The 19,475-nt window shown below is 38.0% G+C and overlaps 1 protein-coding gene across 8 annotated transcripts in view; it reads left to right on the top strand.

Moving 5' to 3' along the window:
• Positions 1-19,475, top strand: part of ZBTB20 (zinc finger and BTB domain containing 20) — a 782,602-nt gene that overhangs the window by 611,372 nt on the left and 151,755 nt on the right. For all 8 annotated transcript variants that reach the window (XR_006384974.1, XM_044251429.1, XM_044251419.1 and 5 more), the window contains one exon: positions 11,994-12,033. The gene's annotated coding sequence lies outside the window, so the exon portion shown is untranslated. The remainder of the gene's footprint in view (positions 1-11,993; positions 12,034-19,475) is intronic.

Here is a 19,475-nt window from a genome sequence, read left to right as displayed (position 1 = left end):
TCCATTGTGTATATATATACCACATTTTCTTTATTCATCCACTGATGGACATTCGGGTTCTTTTCATATCTTGGCTATTATATAAAAAAAATACTGCATTGAACATGGACATGCATATATATTTTTGAGTTAATATTTTCATTTTCTTCAGATAAATATCCAGAAGTAGAATTGCTGGATTATATAGTAGTCCTATTTTTAATTTTTTGAGGAAACTTCATTCTAGTTTCCATAATGACTACACTAATTTGCATGCCCACCAACAGTGCACAATGATTCCCTTCTTCCTACATCCATGCCAACCCTTATTTCTTATCACTTGGATAAATAACCATTCTAACAGATGTGAAGAGATATTTCATTGTGGTTACGACTTTCACTTTCTTGATGATTAGTGACATTGAGCATCTTTTCATTGTACCTATTGGCCATCTGCATGTCTTCTTTAGAAAAATGTCTATTTGGGATGCCTGGGTGGCTCAGTTGGTTAAGTGTCAGACTCTTGGTTTCAGCTCAGGTCATGATCTCAGAGTCATGAGATGGAGCCCTGTGTTGGGCTCTATGCTCAGTGGGAAGTCTGCCTGGGATTCTTTCACTCCCCCTCTGCCCCTCTCCTCACATATATGGCTGCACATACACACACTCTCCCCCTCTCTCTCTCCAATAAATAAAATCTTAAAAGAAAAAAGAGAGAGAGGGAAAAAAAAGAAATATCTATTCAGATCCTCTGCCCACTTTCTTAATCAGATTTCTTTTTACTATTCAGTTGTATTAGTTCTTTATATATTTTGGACAGCAACTCCTTATTGGATATATAATTGGCAAATATTTTCTCCCATTCAGTAAGCTGCCTTTTCATTTTGTTGATGGTTTTCTTTGCTATGCAGAATATTTTTAGTTTGACACAGTCTCACTTATTTATTTTAGCTTCTGTTGCCTTTGCTTTTGGTATCAAATTCAAAAAGTCATCGCCAACACCAATGTTAAGGAGCTTACCACCTATGTTTTCTTTTAGGAGTTTCTTCTACATTCAAGTCTTTAATCTATTTTGAATTAATTTTTGTGTGTGGGATAAAGTAGTGGTCTAGTTTCATCTATTGTGTATGGCTATCCAGTTTGCTCAACACCATCTATTGAAGCTACTATACTTTCCCCATTGGATATTCTTGGCTTCTTTGTCATAATTAATTGACCATATGTAAGTGAGTTTATTTCTAGGATCTCTATTGTGTTCTATTAATCTGTGTGTCTCCTTTAACACCAAAACTGTAGTGGGGTTTTTTTATGTGTTTTTTTAAATATTTTTAAATTTTTTTAATACCATACTGTTTTGATTACTACAGCTTTGTAATAGAGTTTGAAATCAGGGACCTTGATGCCTCTGGTTTTGTTCTTCTTTCTCCAGATTTCTTTGGTTATTGGGAGTCTTCATATTTCCATACAAATTTTAGAATTCTTTCTTCTATTTCTGTGAAAAGTGCCATTGCAGTTTTTATGAGATTGCATTGAATCTGTAGATTGCTTTGGGTAGTATGGACATTTTAACAATATTAATTATTATAATCCACAAGCACAGAATATCTTACTGTTTATTTGTGTCTTCAGTTTCTTTCATTCATATCTTCTAGTTTCCAGTGTACAGGTCTTTCACTTCCTTGGTTTAATTTATTCCTGGGTGTTTCATTCTTTTTGATGCAACTATAAGTGGAATTATTTTCTTACTTTCTCTGATAGTTTGTTGTTAGTATATAGAAATGCAACTGATTTCTGTGTATTGATTTTTGTATCCTGCAACCTCACTGAATTCACTGTTAGTTATAACTTTTTTGTTTTGTTTTGTTTTGTTTTGTTTTGTTTTCTGGTGGAGTCTTTAGGATTTTCTATGTGTAGTATCATGTCATCTGCAAATACTGACAATTTTACTTCTTCCTCTCCAATATAGCTGTCTTTTATTTCTTTTTCTTAACTGATTGCTCTGGCTAGGATTTCCAGTACTGTGTTGAATAAAAGTGGCACAAATGGGCATCCTTGTTTTGTTCCTGATCAAAGTTTTCAGCTGCATCTATTGAAATGATCTTATAATTTTTATCCTTTTTTTGTTGATGTGGTGTATCATACTGATTGATTTGCAGATGTTGAGCCATCCTTACATCCCTGAAATAAATCCTTTTTGTTATGGTAAGCAAACCTTTTGATTTATTGTTGAATTAGGTTTGCTAATATTTTGTTGAGGAATTTTTAGTCTATATTCATCAGGGATATTGGTCCGTAATTTTCTTTTCTTATGGTATCTTTGTCTTGTTTTGGCACAAGGGTAATATTGGCCTCATAAAATGAGTTTGGAAATGTTACCTCTTCTTCTGTTTTTTGAAATAGGTTGAGAAGAATCAATATTAATTTTTCTTTGAATGTTTGATAGAATTCACCAGTGATACTGTCTGGTCTGGGACTTTTGTATGTAGGGAGTTCTTAAATTACTGATTTAATCTCCTTACTAGTAATTGGTCTGTTTGAATTTTCTATTTCTTGATGATTCAGGTTGCATGTTTCCAGAAATATATCCATTTTTTTTCTAGTTTGTCCGACTTGTTGGCATATAATTGTTCATAGTAGCCACTTGGGTCCTTTGTATTTCTGTGGTATAAGTTTTAAATGTCGCCTCTCTCCTTTCTGATTTTATTTATTTGAGTCCTCTGTCTTTTTTTCTTGGTGAATCTAACTAAAGATTTTCAATTTTGCTTATCTTTTTGAAGAACCATCTCTGGTTTTATTAATCTAGTTTTTTGGTCTCTATTTCATTTGTTTCTACTTCGGTCTTTGTTACTTCCTTTCTTCTAATAACTTTGGGCTCTGTTTTTTCCTTTTCTAGTTCCTTAAGGTGTAAAGATAGGTCATTTTTATTTGAGATTTTTCTTTTTATATGAGATTTTTCTTATTTCTTGAGGTAGGCATTTATCACTATGAACTTTTCTCACAGAACTGCTTTTGCTGCATCCATAAGTTTTGGTGTAACTTTTATAAATTCAAACAACCGATGTTATTGCTTATTGTACCATAACTTTTCAAAATTCAAGCTAGTGGTTAGCTTGACACCCTTGCTGTTGAGTTCACTCCGGTCATTTGAAACAGCATAAGCAATGGCTACATGCAGCAACCATTATCCCAGTTAGGTTGTCAGAGTCAGCTTAATGACTTTTTTTTTCTTCTGTAGTGATATTGAACAACAGAAACAACAACAAAAATGTTTCTTTTGAACACTCTTAGACCTCTATCCTTCCTAATCCTGATCATAGCATAACTAGCCCAAGAAGTAATTAGTGAAGACTAGAACAATATCCCATAACAAGTTAGCTATGAAGAAATTGGCATAGTTTATCTCTTTGGTTCATGTTCTTATGAAAATAGTGTGTTGCAATATAAAACTATATTTCTTTCTCCCAATCTTTTTTTTTTTAAACCAGATTATTACAAGTTACATTGGGATTGATTTTTTTACTAACAAAGTTTGAATAACACTCAAAGGCTTTGGTAGCCAAAGTCCTTCTTTAGAAATAGCTTTCTTCTATAATGTACTGCCAATTTCTTATGTGTGTGTATTTTGACCTTCCTGATGCCTCTGCTATGGGCTGACTGTTGATTGGTACATGTTAGTGCTTTGCTTATAAGAGTTGGGCAATAGTTCAGTGATCCAGTCCAAATGTGGGCCATAGATAGAATAGGCTCATCTTCTATTTAAGAAATGTATCAAACTGCTTTAAATGAAGTTGGTTCAGACAAGGACATTGGAACTGTTCATCTAACCCTGTGTGCTGTATGTAATGGACACCTGCGGAGCTCCAAAACTGCAAGGTAAATAGACAAGAAATCCAGTAACTTGCCATCCCTGTGAGAGCTTTCTCTTAGTCTGTTATTAGATTTACATTCTTAATCTTATGGGGCCCATTTTGGTCATTTAAAAGGACTTGTTCACTGGTTCTCCCAATGTCTTTGAACATAGTCCTGGGAATAATAATAGTGAGTTCTTATACTATTTTTCTGGTCTTTTCTAACTTTTTGTTTTAAATTGGAGATTGAGTTAATATGCATATTCATACCAGGTTTATGAAATATTCAGCTAAATTTCTTAGACATGAAAGCATTAATTGTTAGAATGTTTTACTCTAGCTAATCATATGTTTAAACTATAGTAGGTTCAAGTACGTTTTTCCTCAATTCTATTTGTGACATATACACTTGGCAAATTGAATCAAGACGTAAGCATTATAGATACTGTTTTGAATTCAGTGACTTACAGATTTTTTGTATTGCCTAATCCTCTTCAAACTGTAGAATGTATTTTACTCAACTGTGTTGTGATTCTGTACAATTTTTAGGATCAACATGTTACAGGATTTTGTAGTCATAAAGAGCTCACGATGAGAGAAGTTATTGAATCTATCTCCTGACTGGAGGCAGAGCTGCATTTATTCCATCCAAAATAGAAGAAGATCTTTCCTATTTTTAAATAGCCATGAAGATAGAAATTTCATAACTGCTCTTAGCAATCTATTTGATTATTTACCACTTGCACATTTAGGATGTTCATCTTTAAGTTTTAACTTAAATTCCTCACTGGACAGTTTAATATCATTATGCCCTAGGACAAAAATATCAATCATTATCTTCTTTATAACAACTCTTACAGCCATAAAACCATCAAGATATACCTCAGCTTTTTCTTTCTGAGGCAAAATTATCCCAGTGTTTTAAACATTTATTTTTGTTTTCATGGCTCTTTCTGTATAAGAGTGGCAAAGGGGACTATTTTAAAAAGTTCTGTCATATATGAAGCCTCTGAGAAAGACACTGCATATTTTAATTTCACTGTGCTGATGTGGAAGTAGCCACAGATTTTTCATTATATGCTGATGGACAGAGCATTTGTGTTCATTTAACCTTGAGGTTGAAACTTGTTCCCAAAAAAGTAACTGACTCATAGCATTGGCTAGACCCAAGAATAAAGAGCATCAGTTTTCCTAATCTTAAAGCTCATCTTGCCCCCACTCCTAAAACGCACTAAAATTAACTTTTCCTTGACCTCTCTCTTGTGCTATTTATTTACTGATATAACAACTTTTTTCTATCATCTTTGTCTCCTAAAATAGACAGACAGCATTTATTCAACAAATGTTGGATGGTCATGCTGTGTTTAGGACACTATGCTAGGCTTGGGAGATTCAGGTATGAACTGTTAGCAAAGGCTCAAAGACAAAGATGTCCTAGGCATGTTCAGGGAGGAGCCAACAGCCTGTCACAGAATATAAGGAAGCAGCAGTGTTGGGGGGCAGTGGGTGGTGGGGAGAGCCAGAAACAAACAAACAAACAAACAAAAACTGAGAGAGGTAGATTGGGGCCAGATTGTTAAAGATCTTGGATTCTCTTAAGCAAATAGTTGATGGTGACAAGGACAAAAGTAACATTTTTCGATCTGTATTGTAGAAAGCTCTTTCTAGGTCTTTAAAATACATACTGTGCCCATGCTGTCTTCTTGGTTTAATATCTAACAGATCATTGGGTATAAGTACCCACTTAATTTATAGCTTTTGGTTTAAATTTTATGTCGTGATTTTTTTCCTTTGAATTAAAAAAAAAATTTTTGAGGAAACCATTTGAGTAAAGACAGCCTTCTGTTCACACTGATCTGGATGTTTCTTTCTCCTGCTGTGCCTGTATTTATTCCAAAGCCCTCTCTACCACTAGCATGTTACTTTCTGTGTTTACACACTGAGGAATCTCAGGATGAGTTTCCCTTGCAATAGATTCAACCTTTTTGTGCCAAATGACATTAGTGGTGGTCTGTGAGCAGCATTATGACCAGATATTTCCCATTGATTGGACCGCATGATAACAATGCCAGACCTTTTTAGCATCCTCTAAAGGATATCAGTGTACTATAATAAAAGGTCCTGGTATACCAATCTGTTTGAAACCCATGAATCTACAATTTCAGGAGTTTGAGATATAGAAGGAAAGGTTGGTTGGGATCAGATTGTAGAGAGCTCTTGACTGCCTTCATAACAGAGTTAGGTTTATTTTAGAAGCTATAAGAAATCATCCTGAATGTATTAAACGAATTCAGTCCCTGCCCTGCCACCCCACCCAGCTCTCCAGCTTTTATTTCATTCTTATCTTTCAGGTCCTATACCTGTAAGAATCAGAGAGAGTCAGGAGGATTTGTATGGGATGGGGTGGAAGGTCAGTTTGTGTTAGCAATGTCTCAGACCTAGAAACAGTCCTAGACCTAAATGCTTTAGCTTTTGAATTCTCTCTTTTTATTGATCATTATTTCATCACCTAATTTTTTTTTTAAGGCATGTGCTTTTCAGATTTAACAGAGCATACTAAGGAGAGGTAAGGCACCAGTGATTTCCTTATCATTCTTTTCAAGATGGATCTAATAATGTGATGGTCTTGAAAAGCTGATCCTAAGATATGAATGACCCATTTGTGGCATTTATAATCTTCTCAAGACTGACCAAAAGGAATGAAAATACTTCAAGAGCCTTGTCTTCGGGAGACTCCAAAATCTAGCCAGTGGGAGATTGCACATGTTCTGTATGCACTTCCGAATAACGCTTCCATCTGACTTTAACTTGTAAACCTTTTGCCAGATAGAAAATAGGGAATTAAAAACCTCTGAATTCAGGGCGCATGAAATGTCATTAAATCTAGCATAAAATTTCTTGAATCTGTCAGATAAAGGAAATCATGTATCCATAGAGAAGATGGAATATCAATTGACAGGAACCTATGAAGCTGGCACTTATTCTGAGAGACACGTGAATCTAAAAATCCAATAGTGCCTCAGCCTTTGAAAACACAGAAGCCAGAAAGGTATTGGGAAAATCAATAAGGTAAAAATCTTCATCCTACTGTTTGGAATGACTCCCACATAAGAATTAATTAACACAATACTTCTAGAACATTAAAAGGATGTTAAAATATTATCTCTACCCATAGAAAACAAAGATAAAAACCCATCTAACTTCTAGAGAGAGGGTTGAAGAGAAAAGACTGGAAAGATTACAGGCGCATGTAAGAGGTCATTTCTGTCCTGTTGTCACACCATTTACCCTCTTCAGATACAAGGATAAGTGTTGAACTTCAGTTCATCTGAATTCCTCAGCTCTATCATCAATGCTGTGACACATTCTAATTTTCTGATTCATTTGTGATGAATAAGCTCTCTCTTTTCTATTCACAGTGCTAAAAGTAACCAGTTTTCGTGAGTGAGTTATGATTACTTATTTTCCATTTTTGTATTGCACTATTATTTTCCCTTCGCAAAGTTTCTCTCACTCTTCTCCACCAGTGTGAAGCCCATGTACAAAAAAGCCCTTGGACAGTACTGCTGCCGAGCCTTCAGTCAGTCAAGAGGAATGAAAGACTGACAACCCGATTCCGTTTTTAACCCAGCCAGATACCTCAGCTGGCAAGTGGCTCGGCTTCCGCACCATAAAATGGGTATAATAATAGCTTTCCCTTACCACTGTGAAATATTTAGAATGCAAATGAAGCCAAACCTGTCTCCTTCCAAAGGAGAAGCTTAAGCTAGCCTACGAAATCCTGAATGAGCCCAGATTTCAAGGGGAAACGTAAAATGGGAAGTACCTAGATGTAGCATAATTGAGTGGCTAAAAATATGTAAACTTTGGAATGGTACAAACTTATTCAAATCCTAGCAGCTGTGGGATTTGAACTTAGGGTAAGTTCCCTAATTTCTCAAATCTCCCTGATTTTGTAGTAAATTGGAAGTTAACACTGTTTTGCTCTTCTAGTCAAGATGAAATGATCTACAGCTAAGGTTGCTTTCCAAACTCTTCCACGGAGGTGATCCTCAGGATAGAGCGAGTGATCGAGTCCGTCCTCAGGCTGCGGGCCATTGCTTGAAGCAGTCCAACACACATGAGACTTTTCAGGGAGCTCTCAGGGTTCCTCCTACAGATACATCACATTCTTCATTCTACTCCACAATATGCTCTTACTTGTTTCACTGAACCGGAAATTCCATGAGGACAAGAACAGTGGCTCTCTTATTTCTTCTATAACATCCAAGAAATGGTTATCAGATAAATCAACATATGTACAAATAAGAGTTTAAACTACTTAGCCACAAGGACAACCAACCCTCCAAAAAGACAGTCATGTCTTGATTATGTATTCCACGGCCTGGTGCACTCCTATTACATTGCTCCCCTCCCTGGGTAGGCCCCCATTCAAATCTGAGAAGCATTTCCTTCGCAGGATGCCTGCAGCCGCAAAAGGTGCTGAGTAAATAGCAGCTCCTCTCATTTCTCTGCTCGCTACTCCTCTACCTCACTCTTCCTAAGCCTCTGTGGACTTTTTAAAACAATAAATACTCTTTATTTACAATAAAGAGTAAATTACTCTTTATAATTACCTATACTTTACTATAGGTAAGTCAGAGTCTGGGAGGCCTTGAGAGGAGTCTGTGTGTCCCTAGCTGTATGCACCCATGTAGAGCTCTATTTTCTTTTATTTGTGGGAGGGGTCCTTTTTTTTAATTTAAAATCAATTAATTAACATAGAGTATATTATTCGTATCAGAGGTAGAGTTCAGTGGTTCATCAGCCCCATAGAACACCCAGTGCTCTTTACATCACGTGCCTTCCCCAGTGTTCATCACCCAACTATCCCATCCCCCACCCCACTCCCTTATAGCAACCCTCAGTTTGTTTCCTATGCTTAAAAGTCTCTTATGGTTTTGCTCCCTCTCTGATTTCATCTTGTTTTATTTTTCCTGGGTTTGTTTTTTTTAGTAACTAGAATCATGTTGTATGTATTGTTCTTTGATGTGCTTGTTGGAATGTTCTCAGCCTAACACATTCCTTTTATCCATTATATATGCCACAGAATTAGTCTATTTTCTATACATGTTGTTTGCTCCTGGCTCCAGCTTATAGTGACTTGTTCAGCTTCCTAGAGGTGATAAGCAGTGGGATTTCATGGGCTTTTTCTCCCCTCTCCTCTAGGCCAAGGGTAGCTAAACTGGAATTCATGGATGACCTTCATGGAGTCTGGAAGATTCTTGGAATTTGGTGTTTTTAAAAAATTTCTTTGGGGAGGGATTCTTACAGGGATCCGTATCACCTCAAAATTTTGGAAACCATTGCCCTTGAACATTACATAAACTGAAATCAGAATTGACTAATCTTTATTAATAATACATTTAATTAATAATACATTTAGTTCCTTAGAGATTGACACTATACAATAATTTCTACTGGGAAATCACAGAACACAATTAGACTTCACCATAAACCACCCCTTTTCCCCTCTCTACTCTTGCCTCCCCCACCATGTTTTAAGGTCCTGATTCATTTGGGCTTTATAGTTATGTATCCTTTGCTAGATATTTATGCTTTGAGCCTAGCATGCTTAATGCAAATGTTTTTCATTGTATGCAAAACTATATAGATAATTCTTTGCATTTCAGATGAAAACAGCTTACAGACATATAAGGTGAATATCACTTAGGCAAAAAGGGCATACATATCAATAAAATAACAATTTGAACTGAACAGGAATAAACCTATGTAGATTAATACATATTCTCAAAATTGCAGATTGTAATTCAATCAAGAAGTAGGGGCCTTTTGACGTTTATGAACATTTATAAATTGTATAAGAACTCTGAGATTAAATTTTTAGTCTTAATATTAAATTTGGGATAGGTATTATTGTTTTTTATTAATATATAAAGATGACAATTATATCCAATAAAATCTTCAATTTAACTTGGCTTTAATTTGTCTTAGACTGCAACATACACACTGTGATTTTTCTCTCCATCTTGGATTCCTGTCATTGGCAGTCTGTGTGTCACTTGACATTCCAGAAAGACATCTCTTCTTCATTCCAGACCTTAGATGTATTAGTCATTCTGGGTACAATTTACATTGATCTCTTTTGACCACATGATCTCTTTTGACCACATCAAAAATTTAACTTTGACTGATAAACTTTTATGAATAAATGCTCCTAGAAACTTGAAAAGGAAAGTTATGTGCTCAGATATAAGAACATAAATGCTATAGTTTTAAAAAAGCATAATGTATTATTGAGAGTTATTGGGTTTATAACATGCAACAGAGAAATGATAAGTGAGCATATTTCATAGATAACCACTAATCATATTTTTCTCCTTTTTCACAAAGGTTGGGGGAAAAAGCAAGCTCAAAAAAGTTGGGAAGAAAGGAAAAAAAGGGAAGGGGGAGAGGGGGAGGAAGGAAGGATATTTAAAAAATAGGCTGGCACAATGGTCTAGGATCCTTGTTTGTAGAAGGGACTAGAATGTAGCAAAACTTAGAACTTTAAAATCTTTGAAGACTAGTCACTCTTCATATATTTTTCAAGTGTGTGTGTGTGTGTGCGTATTTCCAATGAATCATACGTAATCTAATTATCTTGCTTAAAGTTTTCATTAAACTCATCAATTTTGTGAAAGCATTGGAGACTCCCAGCCTCTCTTGTGTTAGCATACATTATGATCCAGGCTGCAGATTTTCACCTTAACTCTTATTGTTCAAGGAAGGAAGCACCATCCTTCATATTGACATGTGCATAGACAGGGTTTCACATTAGCTATAAAGAGAAAACTTTTCCTTTGTAGGAACCTCCATGATGGTGCACTTGTCTAGAAGACTTGTTTAGTAGTGAAATCTCTTTAATCAACAGGTTTGTTTGTGTTTGCTCTAGCTTTGTTCTATGCTGCTAACTTATATAATCAGATCCCCTACTTGATCTCTTTTAGTTTGATTTATTTTGCATATTTCTGGAGACCTTCTATGAAGTGGTTAAAATCATGGTGTCAGAGAGGCAAAAATTCAGTCAGCATACATTAAGTCCTTGACGTATCCAAGTAGAGTATGGGTAGAGAGACCTGCTTTGTTTTCTCAGTATCCCTGTTTGTTTTGTTAATCTCTCAGGGATCTTTTGTTACTTCAGTTTTATTTTTCTATAATAGAAGCTGTCAAAACAGTGGTGAGCAGGCCAGTCTCATCATAACTCATTTGGCTTATGAGTTGAAGATTACAAAGGAGAATTACCATATTTGAAATACAGAAGGAAAAGCTGTTAAGATCAACTCCCCACAAACCTGGGGTTTTCATCATTAGAGATGGGTTTGGGGAGAGAGATGTTTTCATTTAAAATCATTCTGTCAGAGGTGACACTCCTAGGCCAGAGAGAAGGGGCTGAGGAGGCAGCATGCGGTCCTCAATCCTCACCAAGCCAGCACGAGGCTGAGTCGTATCAGGTCATCTGCTGAGGAGCAATGATGTGTGGAGGGTTATCTCTGTCCAGAGGATCTTCTGGGCATTAAGCATACTGAATTTACCCTTAAAAGAGCCAAAGTTTATCATCAGAGTTTTATTCATCTTTGTCAAAATTAGTTTAAATGTGTCCTGTGCTATACAGTAAAGCCTTTACTTGTTCTCCTCAGTGTTGCCCAATAGATATTTATGCCGTGATAGAAATGTTCTACCTCTAAGGCAACCACCAGACACAGGTGGTTATTGAGCCCTTGAAATGTGGCTGGTGTGACAAAGGAACTAAACATTTCGATTTTTTATTCAAGTTTAACTAACGTAAATAAATAATATATATAGTGGCTACCATATTGAAGAGCGCAGCTCTAGAAAATAGCCATACCATTTGGATCAGAATGAAGTTAACGAAGAAAGAGGTTGGCACTCCTTGTATATTTTCTTGCCTGGAAATACTATGTTGGTCATATAGCAGGAGGTCACACCTTTGGAAAATTTTGTGGGGCTGGATCTCTTTTTTTCCTTAGGCTACAGGTGATAAAACAGGCTCCTACTGCCCATCCTCAGGAACAACCAGTTCTGTCTATAACTTAGATTGGTTTTCCTTCTCCCTGTGGTATCTCGGGGTTTATTTTTAATTCTTTGTTTTTGTTTTTGTTTTTCCAGTTCTGTGACCATCAGTCTGTGGCCTGACCCTTCTCTTTATGTAAGTAAAAGTGGTTTCTTTACTTTTCAAGAAGGCGTCGCATTGGGGAAATTCTATCTTTGTTGGCATGTTTTCTCGTTGACTTTGTTGTGGTTTCCTGCACTTCGTCGCTACCTATTAGCTTCCTTTGGGTTTGGTTCAGTGCTGTTGGTGGTGGTAGTAGTTGCCATCCATGAGGAAGCTGAAAAGACCGGGGCCTTAGGCATTGGACTCCTATAAAGACTGCCTTTTACTCAGCCGCAGCTGCTATTTGCAGAAGTCACTGCTCCTCTACCATGGAGCTTACATTCCTCAGCTAGATATCTTCAGCAGTTGGGCTTTTGGTCCAGTGTCAGTAAATGGGCAATTATTTTTTCTTCGTTTACACACCCATCTCTAGGTCCAATAGTTTTTAATTTCAACTTCTGGGTCAGAGCTTTCGTTTATGGACTAAATTTCCAATACCCTTTTACTCAAGAAGTACAAGCGTGAACTATCAGGCTGGATCCATTTAGGCTAAAATTGTGTCTGTCATCACAAGTCCAGAAAAAAGAGAGAGAGAGAAATCTGGCATTACATGTGCTAAGAGGGGTATGGAAGGTACTGTCCTTTTTTAGAAAAAATGAGAAGTCATTTGAAAAGGAAGAAAAAAAGAGACAGAAAAGTTGATTCCAGATGAAAAGAGAGAACATTTGTTCTTTAAAGCCTAAACCAGGCTGCACGGAATGGATTGGATAAGTTTTATGTCAGGCTGCTCATAAGAGTTTCTACAGCAGTGAACCCAAATAATCATAGTTACTCACTACATGAGACACCGTCCAAACATGCTACAGGTCCAGGGGCAGTCACCTTACCTGATAAATAAGCATTGCATTCTACCCAGCTGCTTCAAGCTCTCTGATGAACCCTGTCCCCTTTTCGCAACATCTGTCTTACTTCACTGACTTCTCACTCTGAAGTATTTCTTGTGTGGTAATCATTTGCACAGAAAGGGGGTTCCCCTGGCTTGCCTGCATGTGCATGGCTTCCACTAACATTCCTAGAAGGTAGTTGCAAATATATTCAGGTGAGCAGAATCCCCCAAAGGACGGACTGTAAGGCTAAAGTCCAAAGTGACAGCCATTTGACAGAGAAAGGAGATTGGCGAAACTCCCAAAAGACGACAGGGACTGTGTGTAATGCATTTATACAGCAGGGGCAGATCTTCCCTGCCCCTGACAAGTCTTGTTATTCCTTATTCTCTGTGTTGATAGAGCAGGTCTGTCAATGCTTTGGAGGGTGTCAATGGTTACCGCTTTCTATTTCCGCATCCCAACTTCAGTTACCCAGCACTGCCTATTTCTAATCCTCTGACTGGCAAATCATTTTCGTTACAGTTCTTTTGTGTAAAAACAGTTCACATAATAGCTCCGTGTTAGACAAGGCATTAATCCTCCCATCACCAGGGATGAGTCAGCACGGTGCACTCCTGCCCGCACGGCTCAGCTATTATGACGTCAGCACTGTAGGGCAAGCCTCAGACACAAGCAGTACAGGGGACTGGAGACCTGTGTCACAGATTAGAAATCGAGGGGGAGACCTTTGAGATAAAAACGTAATTGAAAGGCTGTTTCTGGCTCATAGGAAAATGTGAAACTGATTCTATGCTACATCAACCATTAATCAGGCAGCTTCTAGAGAGATCCTAGTTTTTAACCAGAGACAGGGCTGAGAGAATGATCTGTAATGGACTGACAGCCCATTTCTATACCCTCTAACCTTGTCTCACCCCCCAGGCCAGGCTTCATGCTTGCTTGGGTTGTTCCAAATCCTGAGGCTACTTTTATTTCAAGGGTGACACAGCCTGTGACAGTCCTGCTGTCCTCGAGTGCCCCACAGACACAGCTGATGGCTCCAGGGGTGGTGCCCCAGATACCTATCAAAGGTAAAAGAAAAGCTTCTTGGGAACAGATCAGAACATTATCTCCCCAGTGTTTCTAGTTCCCCAGTGCCTCTTCAATGGACTTCTCCAAACAGATGCAGAATTCTGCCTTCTCTCCCAGGCACTACGTTTAGTCAAAAGTCCCAATCTGGATTTGACACAGATTTCAGTGGGAACTGAGCAGCTTCCAGATGTTCCCCCCAAGAGTTTTCCATCCCATTACTCTTTAGCGGAAACAATGAGAAGCCCTCCATATCCTGCAACACTGCCTTAAAGCAGGTAACACAGTCTTAACCTATTTGAGAAACCAAGTTATTTTAAATTAGACCTCTCTACAGTTCAGGCTCAGATTCATTCTCAGAAGAATATCTTTCAATATTGAAAACCCAATATTGCAGAGGCTGAAAATTTCACTGCCTCAGTGACATTCTCTGCTAATGAGACATTCCTCCATCCACACCTCTGTCCCTCACTCTTCCTTTCACCCCGTGATAACCATCAGAAAGTGCCTTACTGCTGCGATCATCTGCCTTCATTAGATTGCTAACAGGCTCCATGCTTAGCTTATAGAAGCTAATGCTACTGCTTGGCTTAGTTTTGATTAATTACCATGCACAGCTCTTGTTCAGTTTTCAGTCAACAAACATTTATGGAAAAGTAGTCACTGTGCTTGGTTCCTGGAATGCCACGATAAATAAGAAATACTCCCTTTTGCTAACAATCTCACAGTCTGGTAGGGATGATACATAGTAAATAAAGGCTGTAGCATGTGGTGGACACTGGACTGGAGGCGTCACAAGATGTAGCAAGAGGAACCAGAAAGGAGTGCCTACCTGCAAGCTGGGTCTAAAAGTCTACAGAATGATTTCAGTCTACCAAGTCAGTGTAGGGGAAAGGAAAGACAGGGAGATTGTAATATGGAAAAAGCAAGAGCATTTCCAAAGTCAGGAGGTGTTAAGCAGCAGCCAGCTCTGGAGGACAGTAGTTCAGTGTGGCCGGAGCGTGGTGGGAGATGAGGCTGGAGAGCGGGTAGGAGACAGATTGTGGAGGGTCTTGGAAGCTGTGTGAGGGAGTTTGGATGTGATGTGGCAGGCTTGAGGAGGCTTTGAAGAAATTTAGGCTGATTTATGTTTTAGAAAAAGAGCACTCTGACCATGTAGAGATGGTTGACTGAGAAAAGAGAGATGAGGTCAAAGGTAAAAACCAAGGGCTTGGACTGTGCAGTGGGGGTGGGAGCAGAGAGGAGAGACCTTCTGATAGTGTTGACATAGACACTGACATCTGCGTGATGACAGCATATGTTGGCCTAGTGCACAATCCTTGCCTTCTAGGAGAAAGGTTGATGTGTTGTGTTGGGCCAAATTTCAGACCAAAGCACTCAACAGGAGACAGGAATTTGAATCTGACCTCGCACTGAGCTTCTGCCTGCTGGTCTCCAGAGAGGTGTGACTCCTTCTCCCCCAGTAGATTTGGAGGAGTGTCAGACAGATAAGGAAGAAGCCATTTCCAATGTCTTGCTTTTCATTTCTTTCACCTGAAATCAAGACATTTCTTAATATCCTCCTAAAGTTGAGCAATACCCAATTTCCTATCATCTTCCTATGCTGTCTTTTTCTAAGAAGTTCCAAGCCATTGAGCTGAATGGCAACGTACGTGCTGGTGGTGTTGAAATAGTTCGGTATGTCTCCTACTTGTCTCTGAATTAGAGTTCACCATAAATGTGCTTTTCTCTAGTTCACTTTGGGCTGCCAGGACAATTTAAAGGAAATTTTCAACAGCTTATGCTTCATGGACCATGTTCTCTTTTGTAAATGGGAGGGTTCGTGTGGGTGTGTTTAAGTCTTCTCTATATTGCTTTCTGGAGAAAGGTTTGAGAAGATGAACAAGATGAGGAGTAGGGACCTATTGAAAACCCAAGTCCCCCCAGTGACCTGAATGCAGACTGTAGGCTGGTGATCAGATGGTCAATTATGTGTTTGTCAAAACATAGTGGGCTGCATTCCAGACTGCCAGCTTTGGAAGCCCAGCTTCTGCCAACCAAATGTCATTTGGGAACATGCAACACTGGGCACTGTGAAGGAGTTTGAAATAGACCATGCCACAGCCAACCTACTGCCAGTCTTATAGCACCAATATGGCATGCACAGCCGGGCCCCATGTTTCAGAGCTCAGGAATTCACTGTACTAAATTCAAGAGGTCAGATGGGTTCATGTTTTCAAAGCCCCCGTTCTCTGCTTTGAACATTGTGACTTGCTCCTCAGTGATTTCCAAGTGATTTTTCCAGTCATATCTCTGTGGAAACCACCCTTTTTGTGATGGTTATGAGAGCCTTGTAGAAGTCCCAAAGGAAAGAAAAAAAAATAATAAATCCCTCTGACAATGACTGTGATTCCAACAGAGGGATTCCAACTCTTAGGAAATTACATTAAAGGTGCATAGCTTTTAAAATATCAGGAACCACCTTGGCAACTTATAAAAAGCAGAAGGGCTTTGCCTATTTTATAAAGTGATTTGCATATACCTGCATAAATAATGTCCCCACCTGTACGTTTATGCATTTAGGTTGAATAAATTAAATTCAGTGATCTTTAAAATATTCACTGTCTTTCATTGCTCAGATACCATTTTCAGGACCCTTCCTTCTAATTTTTTTTCTGTGGTAGTAGTGGCTATTTTTTTCAATCTTTTGACTAATTCAGAGAATCAAAACACTCTGCAGACCAGCCTACCACACCTAAGAGCATTACCTCCCTCTGCTTGCATTTCTCTTAGCCTTTCTGCCTATCAGACCGTGCATTCCATATGCTTTTTATAAAGGAAAATGGGGGGGGGGGAACATTACCAGGATGAAAACTCAGCACATAATAGGATTAAGCTTCACTACCTGTATGTATCCAGACTGTGCTCATACACAGCTCAGGGACATACTCACAGTAACGTTTTTTGTTGTTTTTGTTTCCCCCTTTGGCCACTGCCACCACCCCTTCAGAAACCATCTAGCCACTAAACTATATTAATTATAACTTGATCCTTCAAATCACAACCTGGTCAGTGGACCAGCCTCAAGCACAACCATCCCATAAGATATTATTAAACACTTACCACACAAAAAGATTTGTGTTTAGTAAGGAACTAAAACATAAATCTAGGACATTGCCCTTGCCTGCTCTTAAGGAACTCAAAATTGGATTAGGAAAAGAAGTTATGACTGTTGAGTATTCCGTATACATATGAGACAATAAGTGACAATTCCAAAAGGAATTATACAGTCCAGTAGGTACTATAGGATTTCATTCATGAAAGAGGACCTTGAGGGCTGGAAAGCTTCATGTGAAATGTGATTTAGCTGGGGCTTGAAAAATGGCTGGAATATAAAAGAAGGTGAACACCAAAAGAATGATATCCCAAGCAAAAGCATAAATCTCAGTGTTAGAAACTTTCAGGGAGTCCAGCAAATGGCACTGCGTTTTCCCACTCATGTTCTAAACCCATTGAAAAATAAGACAAAAGAACTGATAGCTGGGGAATAAGAATTTACTACTGAGTGAGATGAAAATGAGGACCATAGCCAAGAGGCCAAACAAGGTACTCATCTAAGGAGACGTACCTGGGGTAACCTGTAGTCATAGAATTATTGGAGATCTAAACTAAGGGTTCCTTTTCAGACTCTTAGAGTTACCTGAATCAAAACCCAAGGGAACAGACGAGAAATTGAGATAATGGACTAAAACCTCATTGGGAAAAAAAATACAAAAACTCTTATCTTTAGTTAAACTAATAATCACAAAAGAAATAGCATGTGTTGAGTGCTTCCCTTGCTTTAGGCACTGGAAAAAAAAACTTTTAACAGCTACCTGGTTTAACCTTTAAAACTACTCCTATTTCCATCCACGTCATCGCAAATGGCAAGATTTCATTTCCTTTGATGGCTGCATAGTACTCCATTGTGTATATATACCACATCTTTAAAAAAAAAAAAAAACTACTCCTATTAAGGAGATGCTGTTGTAATCCTAATTTTGAAACAGAGATTGAGCATGTTTGAGTAATTTTTTCAAAGATGCCTAGTATGTAATATAGAACTTGAAACCAAAACTCTCTGTCTTAAAAGCCTTGACCAAATATCATCAAACACGAAGCGAATGTCTATAAATGCAGAAGATATAATGACAAGCAAAACAGACATGGTCTCTGCCCTATTCAACTTACAACCTGGGGGATGGAAGACATATTAATCAAATGGACACACAAAAGAACTTATAATTACAAACTGTACTTGCTGCCATGAATAAAAGCTCCAGGAACTCTAGGAGCAAATTTAAGAGGGGGATCTAAGTGAGTCTACGAGTTCATGAGGAGTTTCCCTGGAAAGTGATATTTGAGCTAACATGTGAAGATGAAAAACAAATGAGATTAGGTGGTGGTAGAGGTTTCTAAGCAAGGGATGCAGCATAGATGAAGGCATCAAATATAGTTGGGTGGAGAGAATTTAGTGAAGAACAGCCCAGATTAAGGTTGAAAAGATAGATGATGATATCAGGATCTTTGCAGGTCACATTAAAGACCTTCCTAAGGACAATGGGAAAGCAAACTTAAGGAATGTAACATGATCAATTTTGTATTCTAAAAAGATCATGCTACTCTTGCACATTTATTGCAGACAGATGGAAACATATCTGCACAAAAACCTGTACACCAATGTTTATAACAGCCTTTTTCGTAATATCCCCACACTGGAAACAATCCAAATTACCTTCAATGAGTGAGTGGTTAAACAAACTGTGGTATAGCCATACCATGGAATACTTCTCAGCATTAAAGAGTAACATTTGGCACAAAAAATTTGGATTAATCACAAAGGTATTTATGCTGAGTGAAAAATACCAATCTCAAGATTACATATTCTATTTATATGGCATTCTTGAAATAACAAAACTATAAAGATGAAGAACAAATTACTGGCTAACAAAAGTTAAGGAGCAGGGGAAAGATGGAGCTGCCTATGGCTATCAAGGGTAGCACCAGATAACCTTATGATGGCGCTATTCTGTATCTTGACTGTGGTAGTGCTCATGCAAATCTATGTGGGTGATACAGTTGTGTAGAACTAAATATACACATGCACAGACATGCACACACACACAAGTGCATATAAAACTGGTGAAATCTGAATAAGGTGGATGGATTGTACCATTGTAAAAAACAAGGCCAATTTCCTGATTGTGATATTCTACTATGGTTATATAAGATATTACCACTAGGTGAAACTGGGTAAAGGGTATACAGAGATCTCTCTGTGTTACCTCTTAGAACTGCATGCTAATCTGCAATAATCTTAAAATTAAAAGTTAAAAACAAAAAAGATCAAGCTACTCCATTGCGGTGAATGGTTTTGCAAGAACAAAAGTAAGGAAGCCCTTGTAGCATAGCTTATAAGGACTAGGCTAATGACTGGGAATGGAAGAAAAATAATGGAAAAGAGAGATAATACAGAACCAAGATATACAGGATATTCTCATGGATTGGATGTGGGAGATGGAG

The sequence above is a fragment of the Neovison vison genome, chromosome 6 (genome assembly GCF_020171115.1).
Source record: "Neovison vison isolate M4711 chromosome 6, ASM_NN_V1, whole genome shotgun sequence".
In the NCBI taxonomy this organism is placed as follows: Eukaryota; Metazoa; Chordata; class Mammalia; order Carnivora; family Mustelidae; genus Neogale; species Neogale vison.
The sequence above is the reverse complement of the archived record's forward strand: the minus strand, read 5'-3'. Positions and strand labels throughout refer to the sequence as shown.